Source organism: Gavialis gangeticus, unplaced genomic scaffold, assembly GCF_001723915.1.
Source record: "Gavialis gangeticus isolate Ggan-Ray unplaced genomic scaffold, GavGan_comp1, whole genome shotgun sequence".
Lineage (NCBI taxonomy): Eukaryota > Metazoa > Chordata > Crocodylia > Gavialidae > Gavialis > Gavialis gangeticus.
Window position 1 is genome coordinate 95157273 of NW_017729032.1, and position 18085 is coordinate 95175357.

General features: G+C 39.4%; 1 protein-coding gene across 6 annotated transcripts in view; it reads right to left on the bottom strand.

Annotated features, from left to right (window-relative positions):
- Window positions 1–18085, bottom strand: part of KLF12 (Kruppel like factor 12) — a 443110-nt gene that overhangs the window by 57016 nt on the left and 368009 nt on the right. The window lies entirely within an intron of this gene.

Here is an 18085-nt window from a genome sequence, read left to right on the forward strand (position 1 = left end):
TTTAGTTTTAGGGAACACTCAGCCCATGGTGGCTCCATGCCAGAGAGGTGTGTTCTAGTGCGCCCCAGAGCCTGAGCCATTGCAGGTGTGTGACTGCATTTCCTGAATCAAAAGTGAATGTCCATCCAGTCATTTCTCAGTTTAATCTCTGCAGTTTAGACTAACCTGAAAGACTGAATCAATTCAGCCTTGGGCTTTTTGACTGTCTGTACTTAGCCAATGTGTTATGTGAGTTGTACTTACGTAACTTGTTTCCTGTGTATCATTTTAAAAATGTTTTGTAGCTGGTATTTGACAGTAATGCAATACAAACCAATATTTAGTAGTACGTCTCATTTCTACTCTGTTAAATTTCTTTACTTTTTTTTAACAGGATGTCACATGGACCACAGCACTGTGCTGATTGGGCCATGGGTTGAGAGTCACTGGGCTAACTTATACCTCTCTGAATTAGCTTTCATAAATAACAGCTTTCTTTGTCAGATGCAATGGACTGATTTTTCTCTCTCCCTTTTCAGTGTTAGGCTACAGGATTCATAGGGCCTGGTAGTTATTTATGCCATGACCGCTATTGTTCTTTTTCTCACGCTGCAAGCACAAGACAAAGAAAACCCTACACAGAGGAGAAACTACTCTATCTATTCATCCACTCTACTAGGTGCTTATCTCTTTATACCTCAGTACCTATGGTTCTGTTTGAGCTTCAAAAATAGGTATACAGAACAGATCTATTAGGTTATATAGATACCTTTGCTGATTTAGGATTGTTGCCTATATACATTTGTAAGTGTTTTTTCAAGTCTAAGTGGTAGGTGGAGATGGGAAACGGTGCCTTACCCAGGATGTTCAGGGTGCTGAAAGCATATTAATTTCATGGTTAAAGGCACTGAACTGGGACTCAGAGGATCCTGGCTTGCTACAGATTGTGTGCATGACCTAGGGGAAGTTAACTTCTCCTTACTTCTGTTCCCCAGCTATAAAGTGGGGTTATATCGCCTCTCACAAAATCCATTAATAATTGTAAGGTGCTCAGATACACAGTGATATGGACCATCTTGCATACCTAGATAGGCAATGTCACCTCACATTACTACACAGAACCAATATGGAGGGGCAGCAAAGTGTTTGTTTGTCAGCCTTTGGGTAAAGCAGGAAAAAAGTAGTAGCTATCTGTTTGCAATGATCTACATCAGGCTAAGGGTATGGAGAAAGGGGTTTTGGGTGATGAATAATCTGTAATGTGGGAAAGAGGGTAATGGCAGTAGTGCCTGTGTGGTACTTGTGCTTATAGTAAAGCACCTGGACCTCTGATTTAGTCCTTCGTATGAGAGAAGAGTTTGTTCATGAAAGTCTGTTTCACCTCCTTGTAAACCTCCCCGACAGAATATTTTGCTTAAACATTGCTTTCTTAATTTAATCAGATGCTCACAGTTATACATTTTGATATATAACACAGCTGTAAGGTGTCACCATGGAGAAATATTCTTACCAACAGACAATTAAACTAATGTCTAAAGTTCCACCTTCAACTAAACATGTAACCTGGCATTCTCCGCTCACACTAAACAGAGATTGGCTGTTTTTAGCACTAGTAACATCCATAACTTTTTAAAGAGAGCTTTTTTTAGTAAATCACAACAGCAGTTGTATTTCTTTTGGAGATAAACAGCATGTGGAATAATTCAACACTCTTCCTTTAATCCACCGTAATCTCTACTTGTTTACTGTCTGGAATTTTATAAACAGTACCAATCACTGAGTACAGCATTAACCAATGGTGCCAAAATATTCTTTAAGAACTGTCAGAGCACATACAGTACAGCTTTCCTAACAGATTATGATTTTTTTAGGAAATGTAACACCTAATCTTAAAAAAAAAAAATCCCTGCACATATGTTGCCTTTAATATAGCGGGCTACAGTAAAACTAAAAAGATTAAAAAAATCTAGCATATGGTGAAAGTGCAAATGTTACCAAAACATATTGGTGTCTGGGGTTGTTCATTTGGAAAAAAGAGAACCCTTCAGAACAGTGTGATACCAGTGTGATGGTAAAAATTGGTAGAAAGGGCGGAAGGCATGTGAAGGCAGCACCAAGTCATAGATTTCTGAGGTCAGAAGAGGCATTATAATCATCATCAGGGAGCCTGGTGATAAAAAATTCATTTTTTAAATTAAAAGTAACCCAAAATCCACATTTTTCCGTGATTAAAATGAATAAATGAGATAAATATTTATCTCTCTCTATATAAAGATAAATATATTCAAGACTATATATCTCTCTCTCTCTATATCAGTGGTGTTTCATTTAATCAAAAGAAATGTGGATTTTGGGGAGGGGGGGGTTAATCTGAAAATTAGGGATTTTTTTTTTTATCAGAGAAAACCAGGATCCCTGATCATCAGGTTACAGATTTTATCTGAAAACCTAGGCGTTCAATCATTCCCTCCCTGATACCTCCTCAAAAACTATTTCTTATTGGTGCTCAAACATACGATCTGAGATGGAAAGAACCGTGAATATTGCTATTATGGTTTTTTTAAAGATATGAATTAAGTATCTTGTAGAATGATCAAGTATCATTAAAGTGTGCCACCCCTGACATAATCTTGCTGGTAGAGAATCTTCAGAGGAGCAGCCAATAATATATGGTTCAGAGTGCAAGATGAACAGAATTAAGGACACGGTGCTTTTGACAAAGTATTTGTTAAAGTCAGTGCCAAAAGGCTGGGTTCATTGTTTCAGCTACTTCTTGCTCTTGTTACTATTTTTTCTACAAGAATGAGATGTCAGAATTTCAACATGTCTTGTGTTCAGTAAATTTTTGTAGTTTTCAGTACAGCTTTGACCTTTTTGGTGTCCTGTAGCTTGACTGGCAGATTATTCCTGTTCTTTCATATTAGGAACCCAACTGTTTTGGAAGAGATGAAGCAAGCAGAGTATTGGTAACAAAAAATAGAATACTGTACCACTAAGATCAAACAGACCCAGCATATTATGCTAGCCTTTATCAAACATATAGGTTTTACATTCTACTATCTCTTATTTGTGACAAAGATTTGAGCAGTACCACAAAATGGGCCAACACTATTCTGTACCTATTAAGAACTACTTTAATTTCAGCTTCTGCTGTTAAAAGGGAAAGATGTTGTGCCTTAGGTGTACAGACCCTAAACTTCTTTATGAACTTTTGGCTGGACTGTTCTTTAAAATACTGCAGTCGGGTTCTTCTTTACCGTGAAGTCTTGAATTTAATATCCACTCAGAAATGTAGCACTACTGAGCAGATAGCCAGCCAACACATTTTATCTTAGAACCCATATTCTGCCATAATACACAAATGAATGTAAGGAACCATACAGATTAAATGTGCAATATGGGGTTAATCTACAGGCATTCAATCTTAATAAAGTCAGGAAAGGATGCTCTCTGCTGGGTAAGTCACTGGCTTGGGAGCTTGTTCAATTTCTGTCTGCTACAGATTTTCTACATGAGCTTGAAAAAGACACTTAATCTCTCTATCCTTCAGTTTTCCATTTTTAAATAGGCCTACTATTATTTTCTCTCTTCTCCACCCCTTGTGTAGATATATATACGTTGTGTGTGTTTTTTTTTATTGTGTGTTTCCATAGGATCTAGTGCTATGGGCCTCCAATCTTCCTTGGGGCTGCTAGGCACTTTTGTAAATCTGTTGTTACTATGCATATAATAAAGAGATTATGCTTCAAAATCAATATTAAATCTCACCTGCATTATAATAAACCAGATCATAAACCATTCAAGACAGACAACATAGCCAAGATACAGGTGGAACTGATATTTGAAAAAAACAACCCAACTTGCAGATACTTTAATAGCCAGAAAGTGCTAGCTACCACCCTGAATTGCACGAGTGCAACATGTTGACTGCAATATTTTGTGACAGATTCTCATCCTTAGTGAGAAATTCTCATACTTCAATGCTTGCCATAGATTAACATTTTTTTTAAGTTTTAATTCCTTAATTGCAAATTGCTGTCAGCCTGGAGACTGGTATTTCTGCTTTTTCTACAGAACAGGAGTGGCCATGAGAAGAACTAGTACATTTTTTTCCACTTTATTTTGCCAGTACCCTTCAACACTTTAACCAGAAAAATCACCTATAGTAGTCAGAGGGTATTTCAGCCCATATGTTATATTCTGGTGCTAATAAAGCTAATAGCAATAATCTCTTTTACTTCGTTGGGTCCAGGATATCTCCTTTGGTCTTCAGGCAGAGAATGCCAACAAGCTGCCATTCAGTACAAAATTCAATGCAACTTTTTGTGAGATAAACACCCAACTAGGCTGCAGAACATGGGATGAAACTATCAAATTTGTTTCAAATAGGTCACTGGACAAGCTGTGCAGATATTCTGATTCTGCAGATATGCACAAGATCATATATTTTCTCAGTAAAAAACCTCATGCAATTTTACCACAACTTCCTAGAGGCACAGGGCCTGTGTATTTTCTAATGAAATGCCAATATGATTAGGAAAAAACCACTATCTCATTACATGATCAGGCCTACAGTCCTGTTGAATGTTTTCATGTCAGATATACCCTAGCAGTCAAAAAGTCAGCCAAATACTGGTGAGCGATTTGTGAAAGAGCTTCTGGAAAATGTTAAGTTTTGTCCTAAGTGATAATTAAAGAAATCCTAAAAAGAACCAAGCATGCAGTCAGGATCTGTTTCTGTACTGCCTGCAAACTTGCCAGTTGCAAGCAACTGGTAGTCTCCATCTAACTCTTGAACAAGGAAGCCATTATTAATTGAACACTAATAGGAAAGCAAGGCCTCTATTTAATATTCTGGCAAATATCCCTGCAAAAAGGTGGTACCATGATTTATACGCCATTCAGTTGTTTTCAAGACAGTCACTGAACTGAAGAAGAACCATTACAATACGTCAAGCACACATCAAATCCCATTTAAATCAATTGGGGCTGAAAGTATATCATTTGCTTGACATACAATAATTGACATGTCATATTATATTTGACATTTCAAGGACAGCGGTGCCCATTTAATAAAGACAAGATAAAAAATAGCTTTTCTTGAGCTAACCAAAGCTAAACAAAAACATAATAAAGAGCTTTTCAGAAACTAACTGACAAAAATAAACTTTTGAAAAGTCAAAAACTTCAAGTGCAGAAAAATAATGGAAGCAACAAAAAAGTGAATCTGACCAAAGGATAGTTTAGTTGACCTGAAAGAAACAGCAGGGAAATCCTTGCTCTAACGAATTCAACTGCAAAACTTTCATGAACTTCAGTGGGGCCAAGCTTTTACTCATGGGGAAAATAAATATATTTTTCAAACTACAATATACTTCCTAGGCATGAATAATGTTCTTAAATACTAAGTGGAACAGAACAAGGACTATTAAAAGAACTGCGAAATGAGTCCAGCAAGGCAGCAGCCCTGGACTTCAGGAGGGTGGATTTCAATGAGGTAAGGAGACTAGTTGGGAAGGCACTGAGGTCCCAGAGGGGAGGGGAATTGGGAGTCCAAGAAGAGTGATTGTTTCTTAAGGAGAGAATCCTCCAAGCCCAAAGCGCGACAATCCCTTGTGGATCAAAGGAGGCAAGAGTGCTCATAAGCCCCCATGGCTCACCAAAAGCACCCACGAACACCACAAAGCCAAAAAGGAGGCGTACACCCAATGGAAGGGAGGGGCCATCACTAAGGAGGACTATACCTCCTAGGCTCGAGATTGTAGGCGGCTATTAGGAAGGCTAAGACAGAGATGGAACTGGGACTAGCGACTCAGATCAAAGATAAAAAGAAGTCCTTTTTTAAATACACAGGGGGTAAAAAGAAGGTGCCAAACAATGTGGGGCCTCTGCAGGACATGCTTGGTAATCTGGTGGTAACACCAGATGGCACAGCTAATCTCTTCAGTAGATTCTTTGTTCCATTTTTCTGAGCAGGGACAGGGACATCTCCCCTTCCCCTTCCCCCTCCGCCTCCCCCTCCCCCCACTGGGATTCTGGATGGACCCAGGGGAGGTGCTGCCAGGCCCAGGGTCAGTGAGGACCTAGTCAGGGAATTTCTGGAGGGACTAGATGTGTTCAAATCAGCAGGTCCTGACAATCTCAATCCCAGAGTGCTTAGGGTACTGGCAGAGGTCATTGCAGGACCTCTGGCACAGCTTTATGAACACTCATGGTGCTGTGGTGAGGTGCCTGATGACTGAAAAAGGGCCAACATGGTCCCCATTTTCAAAAAAGGGAGGAAAGAGGACCCAGGAAACTATAGGCCCATTAGTCTTACCTCAGTCCTGGGGAAGCTCTTTGAGAAAATTATCCAGGAGCACATCTGCAAAGGGTCAGCAGGGGAGTTTATACTTAGGCGCAATCAACACGTGTTCATTAGAGGCAGTCCTGTCAGACCAATCTGGTGGCCTTCTGTGACCAGGTCACAAAAGCCTTGGATGCAGGTGTTGCAGTGGACGTAGTCTTCCTGGACTTTAGGAAGACCTTTGACACTGTCTCTCACCCCATCCTCATTAAAAAATTAGGTGTTTGTGGTGTTGATGCCTACACAGTCAGATGGGTCGCCATTTGGCTGGAGGGCTGCACCCAGAGAGTCATGGTGGATGGGTCATTTTCGACCTGCAGAGGTGTTGGCAGTGGGGTTCCCCAGGGCTCAGCTCTTGGGCCTGCACTGTCCAATATCTTCATCAGCGATTTGGACAAGGGGGTGAAAAACACCTTGTTCAAGTTCGCAGATGACACTAAGATGTGGGGAGAAGTGAGCATGCTAGAAGAGAGGGACAAGTTACAACTAGATCTCAGCAGGTTACAGAGGTGGGCAGATAAGAATAGGATGAGATTCAATACAGACAAGTGCAAAGTGTTGCACTTGGGAAGGAAGAACCAGCAGCATACCTACAGGCTGGGGAACTGCCTTCTTATCAGCACAGAGGCAGAGATAGATCTTAGAATCACTATTGATTCCAAGACGAACATGGGCCACCAATGGGGGGACGCAGTCAGGAAGGCTAACCGCACTTTGTCATGCATCCATAGATGCATCATGAGCAGGTCCAAGGAGGTGATCCTTCCCCTCTGTGCGACATTAGTTAGGCCACAGTTGGAGTACTGTGTCCAGTTCTGGGCGCCGCACTTCAGGAGGGATCTGGTCAGCATCGAGAGGGTCCAGAGGAGGGCCACTCACATGATTAGGGGGCAGCAGGACAGACCATACAAGGAGAGGCTATGGGACCTGAACCTGTTCAGCCTCCACAAAAGAAGGCTGAGGGGGGATCTGGTGGCTACCTATAAACTTGCCAAGGGGGCCCAGCAGGCAATGGGAGAGTCCCTGTTCCCCCGAGCACTACTGGGAGTAACAAGGAATAATGGCCATAAGTTGATGGAGAGTAGATTCAGGCAAGATATCAGGAGGCACTACTTCACAGTCAGGGCAGCTAGGATCTGGAACCAACTTCCAGGGGAAGTGGTGCTCGCTCCTACTCTGGGGGTCTTCAAAAGGAGGCTAGACAGCCACCATTTGACCCCAGCATCCTTTCCTGCCCATGGCAGGGGGTTGGACTAAATGATCTGCTTAGGTCCCTTCTGACCCTACCAACTATAAAACTATGAAACTATGAGTAAATTGTATGAGAGGCTCATATTGCAACTAGTCTGAACTAAATATGACAATGGTTGATCACGTCTGAAACTACATGAGCTCCCCTGCTTCCTATCCTGTAGCTGACCTGTGAGTTTCAAGAGGATCCAGAAAATAAAAAACAAAGTTGTACAGAAGTCATGAGCAGGGATCCTGGTTTTCTCTGAGAAAAAAAAGATCCCCAATTTTCAGATTTAAAAAAGTAACCCAAAATCTGTTTTTCCACAAGAAAAATGAAACACCACTATATATATAGTGGATCACAGAAAAATGTGACTTTTGGGCTACTTTTCTTAATCCAAAAATTGGGGATTTTTTTTTTAATCAGAGAAAACCAGGATCCTTGGTCATGAGAACAGTAGGAGAAAAGAGCTAATACTGGCATGCAGAGAAGAATTAGCTGGTGCAGACTGTGCCTACCCCCATTGAGATATCCCAGATCAATGATGCCTCCTGATTGATTTGGGTTACCTCAACACCCCACTTCCATACGGTACCACTTGTATACTTCTCCTATGGGTTTCTCAATAGGAGAGATGGATCACTTTCTTATTCTATGGCTGCATCTACATGTGTGCTTTGCTGCAGAATAATTAGCTCCATAGTAAGGTGTCACTGTCTACATGTCCGCTGGCATTAGGACACAGTAAACTAATTAACTCTGCCATAAGATAGTACTTACTGTTGGGTACTGAGGTGAAACACCCATGTATCCGGTGACTGTGGGCATAAATTGTACCTGGTCAGTGCAGGCAGCTGGGGGCTAGACTCTTGCCTGGTGCCTAGTCACACAACTCTGCAGCTCTGCACCCGCATGCCCCAGACAGCTTCTCTGTAGCCCATGGGGCTAAACATAGCTGTGTGCTTGCCTCTACATTATTTACTCTGTTCTTGGCTGGAGAGCTAGAAGTCGCCACATGTACTACCATGACTGGTGTCATTCTAATAACATGATTTGATGGCAGACTTCTAAACCTCTGCCATTTCAAGGCCAAAAGCAAATCCCAAAAAAGTGTAGTAAAGGATGTACTGTATGGCAACAAGTCAGTATTTGTCACCCTTTCTGAGAACGACCTGCAACATTTACTGAATTCCCTTGCCTATGCTGCATCCCTTTTTGGTCTCTCTATTAATGTAAAGAAAACCAAAATCCTGTGCCAACCACCTCCTGGCAGAAACCTATCACTTCCATCACCATCAGAAATAAAATTGAATGGTAGCCAATTAATCAATGTCAAGTCCTTTTGCTACCTAGGTAGTAGGGCTGTGCAAAGCTTCAGTCACTGATTCAATTTGGCAGCGATTTAACCTGATTCGGCGGCCAAAACTCCAAATCCAAATCAATTCAGGAGACCCTTTAATCTCTCTGAATCAAATCGGAACTCTCTATATCAATTCAGAGAGATTCAACGATTTGGACATAGACACAGCTTTATATGTTTTTTTCTACATACCTCAAGGTACCAGGCAGCTTGTGAATGCTGTGCTGGTGGGACGGATGTAGCATTCCACAGGAGTGTGGCAGGGGTCCCCAGTGCACTTGGAGGCACACCCAGGACTGGACCAGAAGCACTTCTGGACCACCGCCAAGCACATGAGGGACTCCCCCAACCCCCCGGCTTCATGACTGGTGACTCTTGGGTCTGGGGGGGCACTGGGGTCCCCTCACGGCCAGTCACCGAAGTACTTCTGGGTCCACCACCAAGCATGCAGGCCGTCCCCCCACACTCCTGTGGAACACTCCATCTGCCCCACCATCTCAGTGTTCACAAACTGCTCCTGGTACCTTGAACTATGTAGAAAAAACATTTAAAACTGTGTCTATGGCTAAATCACTGATTCTCTGAATCAGAATTGAATCTCCTGATTCAGTTTTGACTGAATTGAATTGGGACAGTGATTTGAATCAACAAATTGAATCACTGTCCCCAGAATTAGGCTGAATCTGAATCTGAATTGAATATGGCCTGCTTTGCACACCTCTACTAGGTAGCAGAGCAATGACACTAGCATTGACAAAGAACGTTCAGCATGCTTGAAGTCAGCTGCTTCAGCTTTTGGTGACCTACAAAAAAGGCTATGGACAAAATGGGGCATCAAAGTGTGTATAAAATGCCACGCTTACAGAGCTGTTGTGATCCCTTGTCTCTTATACTCATAAGAAACTTGCACCCTTTCTCCATCACCATATCAAAAAAAGTAACTGTCTGCAACAGTGCCACCTATGTAACATAATGGGAATTAAATAGTCTGACAAAATCACCAACAATGAAGTACTATGACTGGCAGCCATGCCAAGCATGGAAGTCATGCTAGCATGGAGGCAAATGTCCTGGGTCAGCCACGTCATCTATGGACAACAATCAACTTCCTAAGGCAGCTCTGTACAGTGAATTTGAACAAGGCAGTAGGAAGGCTGGCCATCCTAAACTCTGCTACAAGGACTGCATTAAGCAGCACATACAGTCTGCTAGGCTGGACTTAATATCCTGGGAGGATACAATCCATGATAGGTGAGCCTGACACTCTACCACAAAGGAAGCACAGTGAGCAACAGAACATCAGCATGCTACTTTGGCTGACAGTAGGAGGGAACATGGACACTAAGTTGCCCTGGCACATTTCCCGAACCCTACATGTGGTAACCAATTTCCAGTATTAGTAGTAGTCATATTTGAATACGAGTGACAGTCATTAGTTTTCTCAGTACAGCTTCAAAGTTAATTACAATGAAGTGTGCTGAACGAAATATAATAGTCCAAGCTAAGAGATATAACAAGAGGCATATACAATGTCTTTGGTATTGGGCCTGCATGATAAGTGCATAGTCTAAGAAAATTAAAGTGCATAGATACCTTGATGATAAGGCTAAGATAGACAGTGTAGAAAGCAATCCTTAACGCAGAGGCAAGTGACATGAGCATTCCAAAGATTACTAGCAAAATCATTTTCTTTTGCATAAAAAGCCTGCCATTACTTCAGAATGCTCTGAAATTATTAATGACCAAGTACCTGATTCTAAAAGCATTTGTATATGTGATCAATTTTTAAGCACATGAAAGTTTAATTAAAATTCTGGAAAATGTATTTTAAAGTGTTTTCCCAAGTTATTAGATGGGGGCTGTATCTACACAAGGCGCCAGTGAGCAGTGGTTACTGTATAAACACATACTAAATAAATGCACAATAACTTGACTTACTATGCAGTAGCGCCAGCGAACATTTTTTTTGTGATGCTACTTGTAGTAGCCTGATACTGTGAAATAGCATCTTGGCACGTTTTTTGCTACAAGACACTACTGTACAGTAGTATTGAGCTACTATGCAGTCAGCATCTTGTGTAGATGTGCTCAGAGAGTACAAATGAAATAATCTGCCCTCATCCTAGAGTGGGGGTTATGCATTTGAAGATGTTTATATATAAATAAGAAGGTAAACAGAAATACTGTGTTTAAAACTCCACTAAACCAAAAGGGAAAATAAGGAAATGGAAGTGGTAATCATGTTAGACGAGCAGGAAGAGAATATTAATTAAAAAAAACTCAGAAAGTTGTATGTGATTCTTTAAAATTGCTATAACTACAAAGAAAAATAATCTGGATACACTTTCATGTCCATACTCTATTCTTAGAGCCATGGAAAATTGAGCAAGGTAGAGAAAAAGATATGGCAGGGTTTTATTTTAGACCTTAGAATTAAATACAGAGATTATGCAGATCAAAGAGAATGGAGCAGGAAAAAAAAGCTCAGGTACAGGTATGAATTTAAATTCTTAATAGCTTGGTCTGAATCCTAATGACAAGGTGAGAGTGCAAGGATAACAAAAAAAGGCAAAGGACAACATTACCAACAAATGTTAACTTATTTTCAAATTGTACTAAGAGAATTCAAACGGCAGAGAACAGAAAGGAAGGGCAAAGCAATAAAGCACTTATTTGACAGCATCCTTTGTAAAAATGTCTTAGTAGATTTTATCAAAGTATATAAAAATGTGTTGATTCTGAGCTGAACTTCTATAAAAACAGGATAGTGTTCCTCACTCTTTCCAGGGGAAAGAGAGACAGCAGAGTAATAGAATACGGTGAAGATTACCATGCAACGTCAACTAGAGAAGCATTGCATATATGTAAGCAAAATTATGTACATATATGCAAAAGATGTAAGAAGTGCATCAGTGATATGCATTTATTTCACCAGCACATGATCATAATGTATGAGAGCTTAAAAATAAATAACTGTTTCATACTATTTTATTTTTAAATGGAGGTATATTAGAAATGCTGGCAAGTAGGCAGGTGTAAAGGTATGAAACCTACTACTACAATTAATAATTTCATATTCAAAATGAAAGTACTGCCAAATTCCCAACATTTTTATAGGAAAAAATTTAAAATGTCAGCAAATTTTGCAAATAAGTAAATTACAATTTCAAAACTGTGCACATAAATGTGCACATAGCATTACTAGCAGCGATGTGCACTTTAAGTGACTGCGCAAGGTTTAAGTGTTTTTAGAATGAGTGCTTAAGTAATGTGGGGAAAAGGGTCTGGCTACTGTCCAAAATTTAGAAATGTAGTTGATTTTTGCAGTTTAAAAATATGTACAGTTTGAAGGTATACAGGGAGAAGTCCATGTTCAGAAACAATATTTGCATGTGTACCACCTTCCATTCATGAAAATAAGAATACTAACACGTCATTTGACTTAGTTTGCAGTTTTTTTCCTCGTTGACATATCTCTGAGATTTGAGAAAAGAAAATGGAATAGTTAGTTTCGTTTTTATTATAGTTTGCTGCCAAACAATTTTATTTTGTCCTTCAAGCTTCAGTGTTTCAGCTTTATCAAATGTATATTTTTAAAAGAAGTTGACAGGGACAACCTGGTTCCTATTCATATTATGTTAAAATGGACATTTTATAAGCTAATATAAAGTAAGATTTTCCCATTTTTTGATCTCAGAAGAAAGCTTTTTTAAAAAACAAATGACTAGACACTCCAGAATATCAGACACTGTCTCTTTTCTATCAAGCCCTATTACAAATAACCAGATTTGTTACAACTTTATTTTATTTTTGGGTGCCTTTTATATAAAATTTTCCTTGTGCACTGGGTGTTTGCTGCTTGCCCAGTCAAACAAACCACAAACAAAGCCCACAGAAACCCCACAGTAAAAACAAACAAAATAAGAAACCCTAGTTAAAAATTCAAAATATTTGCCCCAACTGCTGTCATTGGAAAAAAGATTTTTCTAAGTTTAATGTTTCTGTCTAATGCTGGTTTTACAACATGCTAATGAACAGCCAGATATCACTCTCTAAAATGGTTAACATTAATTCTTGACTCTAGATGGCAGCAGACTCCTATAGTTCATTTTTATTTTATTTTAACCTTCTGAGTTTCCTGGTCTTTGTTCCTTAACCCTCAGGATAATTCCATAGTGCCTTCTCTTCCCCAAAAATAACAACTTCACTGCTCTGTGCAGTTTGTGAGTGAATACTGGAAGGCATTTGCAGTAGAAGAAATCAGGCCATTCCTGCAGTTAAGCTACAGGGTTCTTCAAGAGGTAAAAATAATCGAGGTCTGAAGTAAAAAAAAAAGAAAGAAAGAAAGAAAAAAGAAAGAAAGAAAGAAAAAAAGAAAGAAAGGTTTCTATTTTTTTCCTGTTCTTTATCAGTCACCTATAAAATGTAAGAGAAATGGTATTACTTTTTCTCTAAAGACAACCCCTCAAATAAAAAGGGAGAGAGCAAAGGACATAGGAAGAAAAAGAACAGAAGAAATGGAACAAAAGGAACCATTTCATAAGGATTTTGAACTGGAGGGAAAACAGGTATCTAAAGAATATGGGTTTAAAGCACTGCACTATTTCAAAATACCCTCTCGCCAGGAACAGTACACTGGTATTACACTGTGTAGCTGTATTAAATAACACCATCTACTTCATGTGTTGTCAAAAAGGAAAGAAAAGCTAATGCTTAGGTTGAGGTATCTAAGTTTCATAATCTATTTTCAAAATCTTTTCATTTGTGTTCACTAATATACATTTTTCCAATGCACTTATAAAACAGACTATTATTTGGTATAGAAAATGCTATAGTCCTGTGGGCACTATCCCCAACCATTTCTGCATTTTATATATAAATATCTATCTATAGCAATGTTTCATTTTAATCATGGAAAAAATTGGATTTTGCATGTGTGTGTGTATATATATATACACACACATATGCACACATGCAAAATCCACATTTTTTCCATGATTAAAATGAAACATCACTATAGACAGATATTTATAGCTATATATCTATATCTAGATATATCTCTCTCTATATATCTATATGTAGATATATATCTCTCTATATATCTATAGCTCTATAATGATGTTTCTTTTTAATCATGGAAAAATGTGGATTTTTGGTTACTTTTTTTAAACCAAAAATCGGGGATTTTTTTTTTAAATCAGAGAAAGCCAGGATCCCTGGTGATCACTAGTTGGTGTCAGAAGTGGCGAATGAGAAAGAACTTGAAATAATTCAAGTTCCAAACTGAAAAAGGAGCTGAAAGCTGAGAGCAAGTGGAGCAGTGTAGCCCTGTGTAAGGACAAAGGCCTTTGTAAGTGATCTTCCTGCAAGGTCAAAGCCAACAGTTAGTCCAGGAAGTTTCGCAACCTCCACATGTCCTTCTGATGTCAGGAAATACAGCAGAGAACTGGAGGGCATTCAAAGGTTTGAGTAGGACCTAGCAGCCGCAGGGGTAGAAGAGAAAATGACAAAGTCAAATCCTCAATTTTCTTGCATTTTGTGACGAAAGCAGCCCTGGCTGTTTACTTTACCTTCAAAAAAGGTCAAAAAACAAAAGTAAAATATTGTCTAAATCTGAGGACTACTCAAAGAAAAAGAATCAGACTCTTGGAAGACACTGATTTTTTATGTACAAACAAAAGAAGAAAGCATCATCAGAATAGTACTCAACTAAAGAGACTGAGAAAGAAACATGCTTTTGGGAATGACAGAATCAGAGATAGGACAGATTAGAGAAAGGGTTATTTGTGACGTTGCACATGCTGCATTACAAGCGGGGCTTTTGGGTGAGGGAGACCTGTCTCTCAAAAAGACTGTCTGAATGTTCAGGGCAGCAGAAAGAGTGAAGACCCAGTCTTCAGAGCTGTATACAACAAAAGGGGCCACCCATGTAGTAGGCACGAAAGAATGTGGCTGCCTCATGGGATGGACTTTTCCACTGGTAAGGAGCCGCTTCATTGTGTAGAATTTTCCACTGGCGATGAGTGATAAGTTATGCAGTAAAACTGTAAGGCAACATGGCCCCAAACTTTGTGTTGCCTTTGGAACCATTTTGCCAGGTGCTGTAAATGCTAAACACAAAAACCTCAAGCACATATAGCTGAGAGTATGCCAAAAGATTTTTCCATAGATATGGCTGAATCAAGCAAAATCAATGAGATGTTCTAGATTTGCCAGTGAAAGGAACAATGGTTTCATTTAAATTGGACACTGGAGCTCACATTAATATTTTACCAAACCACGAACAGAGAAAATTAAAATTGAGTTGAAAATTCAATCCAAAAAATGGCACAATAACGGGCTATTCAGGAAAAAAATATACCAGGAAAAGGAAGATGCATCGCTAACATCCAATATAAAAATAGAATACACCAACTCCTATCCATTGTGGTAGCTAGGCAGGTGACACCAATTTTGGGTCTATTGTGAGAAACTGAATCAAGATAAGTGTGTGCCTACACCATAAGACAACATAACATTCATGACTCCTGATAACCAGGGATCCTGGTGTTCCCTGATAAAAAAAAAATCCCCAATTTTCAGATAGAAAAAAGTGACTCAAAATCCACATTTTTCTGTGATTAAAATGAAACACCATTATCTATCTATCTATCTATCTATCTATCAAGATTAGTGGCATTTCATTATTTCATTTTAATCAGGGAAAAATTTGTATTTATGGTTACTTTTTTGTATCTGAAAATTGGGGATTTTTTTTTTTATCGGGGAACACCAGGATCCCTGTTGATGACCCTCTCAGCTCTCATGGCTCAAATCTGGAGAATCATTTTAGGAAGAAACCAATTATTCTAGAACATGAAGTAACCATGCTCTTATGGGAAGAAATGTACCTGTGGACACAAATGCAAATATTATGTGGAAAGAGGAAAAAAGTTTTAGCAATTTGTAGCTAATGAACTTTGTGGTATGTGCAGAAGCACACCTGCCATAAGTGTAAGTCAGTTGGATCCCAGGATAAAGATTCAAGTCTCTGAAGCCTTGGAGGAAAAGCTTCCCACCAAAAACTAATCAGAAACTAGGGCTGACACTTTGTTGACCTATGAAGAAAGGCTTTGAAAAACTCAGAGGGTGCCTATACATGAGAAGCAAGGCTGTTCCAACACGCTGTAATTGCAGTGTATCGGAGCAGATTAAACCAGTCTGCAGAAGCATGGTAATTACTGCACTCCAGCAGCCACCAGCGTCTTGTGTATCAGCATCTGGTGGCAGGGGCACTTTATCTAAAGCTTGTTCAATGAGCTTTAGATAATGCATCACTGCTGCCATTTTGAATCATGCAGACACTAATACACATCCGGGCACTTTAATTAGAGAGGCTCTTGGAGCCACTTTAATTAAAAGTCCTGCCCCTCCCATCCCCATTCCTGGAGCATGTGTATAAAAGCTCAGAGAGACTTGTTAAAAGAGCTGCAAAAAAAGAGGAATAGGAAAATGAGTGGTAAACCTCACTTTAGAGTGACATACTAGTAACCTCTTTTCTGTAGATCAGAGTTAACTGATTTTTTGGTTAACTGATTTTGTTAATGTTTTGTTAGGGAGGAAGATGTGGAGATACAGGTTTTAGTTTGGAGATGTTCCCTTACTTAGCCTACAGAGGTTTGGAATTGGGAGATGGTCCCTTAATTTAGATAGAGAGCCTAAAGGACTGCAGAGACTCCACAGATAAAGTTTATAGTTTAGTTCTTCTCATTCATGTATACCTGTGTTTACTGAACCCATCATCACCAGGGATCCTGGTTTTCTCTGATTTAAAAAAAATTCCCAATTTGGAGTTAAAAAAAAAGTAAACCCAAATCCACATTTTTCCACAATTAAAGTGAAACATCACTAATATATATATAGATATATATGGAATCATGGAAAAATGTGAATTTAGGGTTACTTTTTTAAAATGAAAATTGGGGACTTTTTAACCAGAGAAAACCAGGGTCCCTGGTGATCACTACAACACAGACCTTTATATTTTTATACCTGTAAAGTGAAATCTATGGGATCTGCTCCAAAGTACTCACGTTTTCAAGAGTAAGTATATCAAGTTAGAAACTTAAATCTCTGTCATTTTGATGCCAGTTTTAGACAATGCCCCCACAAAAGGAAAAATGGTCCCTGCCCAAAGGCAAATAGCCTACGAAAGGCTGCAGTGAGGGAAACAGTTAAAGAATGCACAAGTGCAACCCTGAGGTCTTAAACTCTAGCTTGCATGTTCTTTAAGTTACCAAATTTTCTCCACAATGTTAATGGCAGACCTGGAATTACTTAAAGAATGGTGGAGTTTTAAAACCTGGATCTGAGACGGCCATATAAAACAACACACTGATGCAGAGATGTTCCCCACCCAGCACCATGAGAGCTGTCATTACCATGGTGAGGTAGGACCTTAAAGATCCAGTTCTAGTACTGTGGCCCTGAAGGTTGCTCAGACAGCAGCTTGAGAGATTGTGATCCTAAGGTGGCAACACCAAAGAAGATGCTGGGACAGGGATGGTACCTGGGCTAGAAGTTCTGGCATAGCAAGAGGTTTCTTCATGGTGGTAAGGCAAAACTCCTTTGAGGTTCGAGATGGAACTGGTTTGGATGAATTCCTAGATTCTAGGAGTATCCAAACCAACAGCAAACGATGAATGGAGTGCCCTAGCCTTGAAAAGGGCAGGAAGTGAGGTGGCATACTGACATTTGTCCATTATGTGAGTTATTGTTGTGTTTTTATCAAATTAATACAGAATTCTTTTATGGCTCACACTACATTTAATCATATGGGAACACATGGATACTTAAAAAACGACCAGGTACACTATAAAGCTTATTTTATAAATCATTCCAATGTGGCCGTGATTCAGTTAACATTAGCACACAGGAGTAACTTTGTCCAGGCAGAAAGTCCCAGCTCAATGGGCTCACTTCCCTTTTAAAGTACTTTGTGTATGTGTTTGCATAACTAGTGCCATATAATGTAAGCTCCTAAGAATGATGGAAAGTAGATTTAATTTAAAGCACATGGTTTTTATTTAGGTACTTTACAAAACAAGAAAGAAATTATTTACAGGCTGGAAATTAAGTATGCACTTAGATTTGTTAGTTTTCCAAACTTAAATTCAGCAGTATTGTA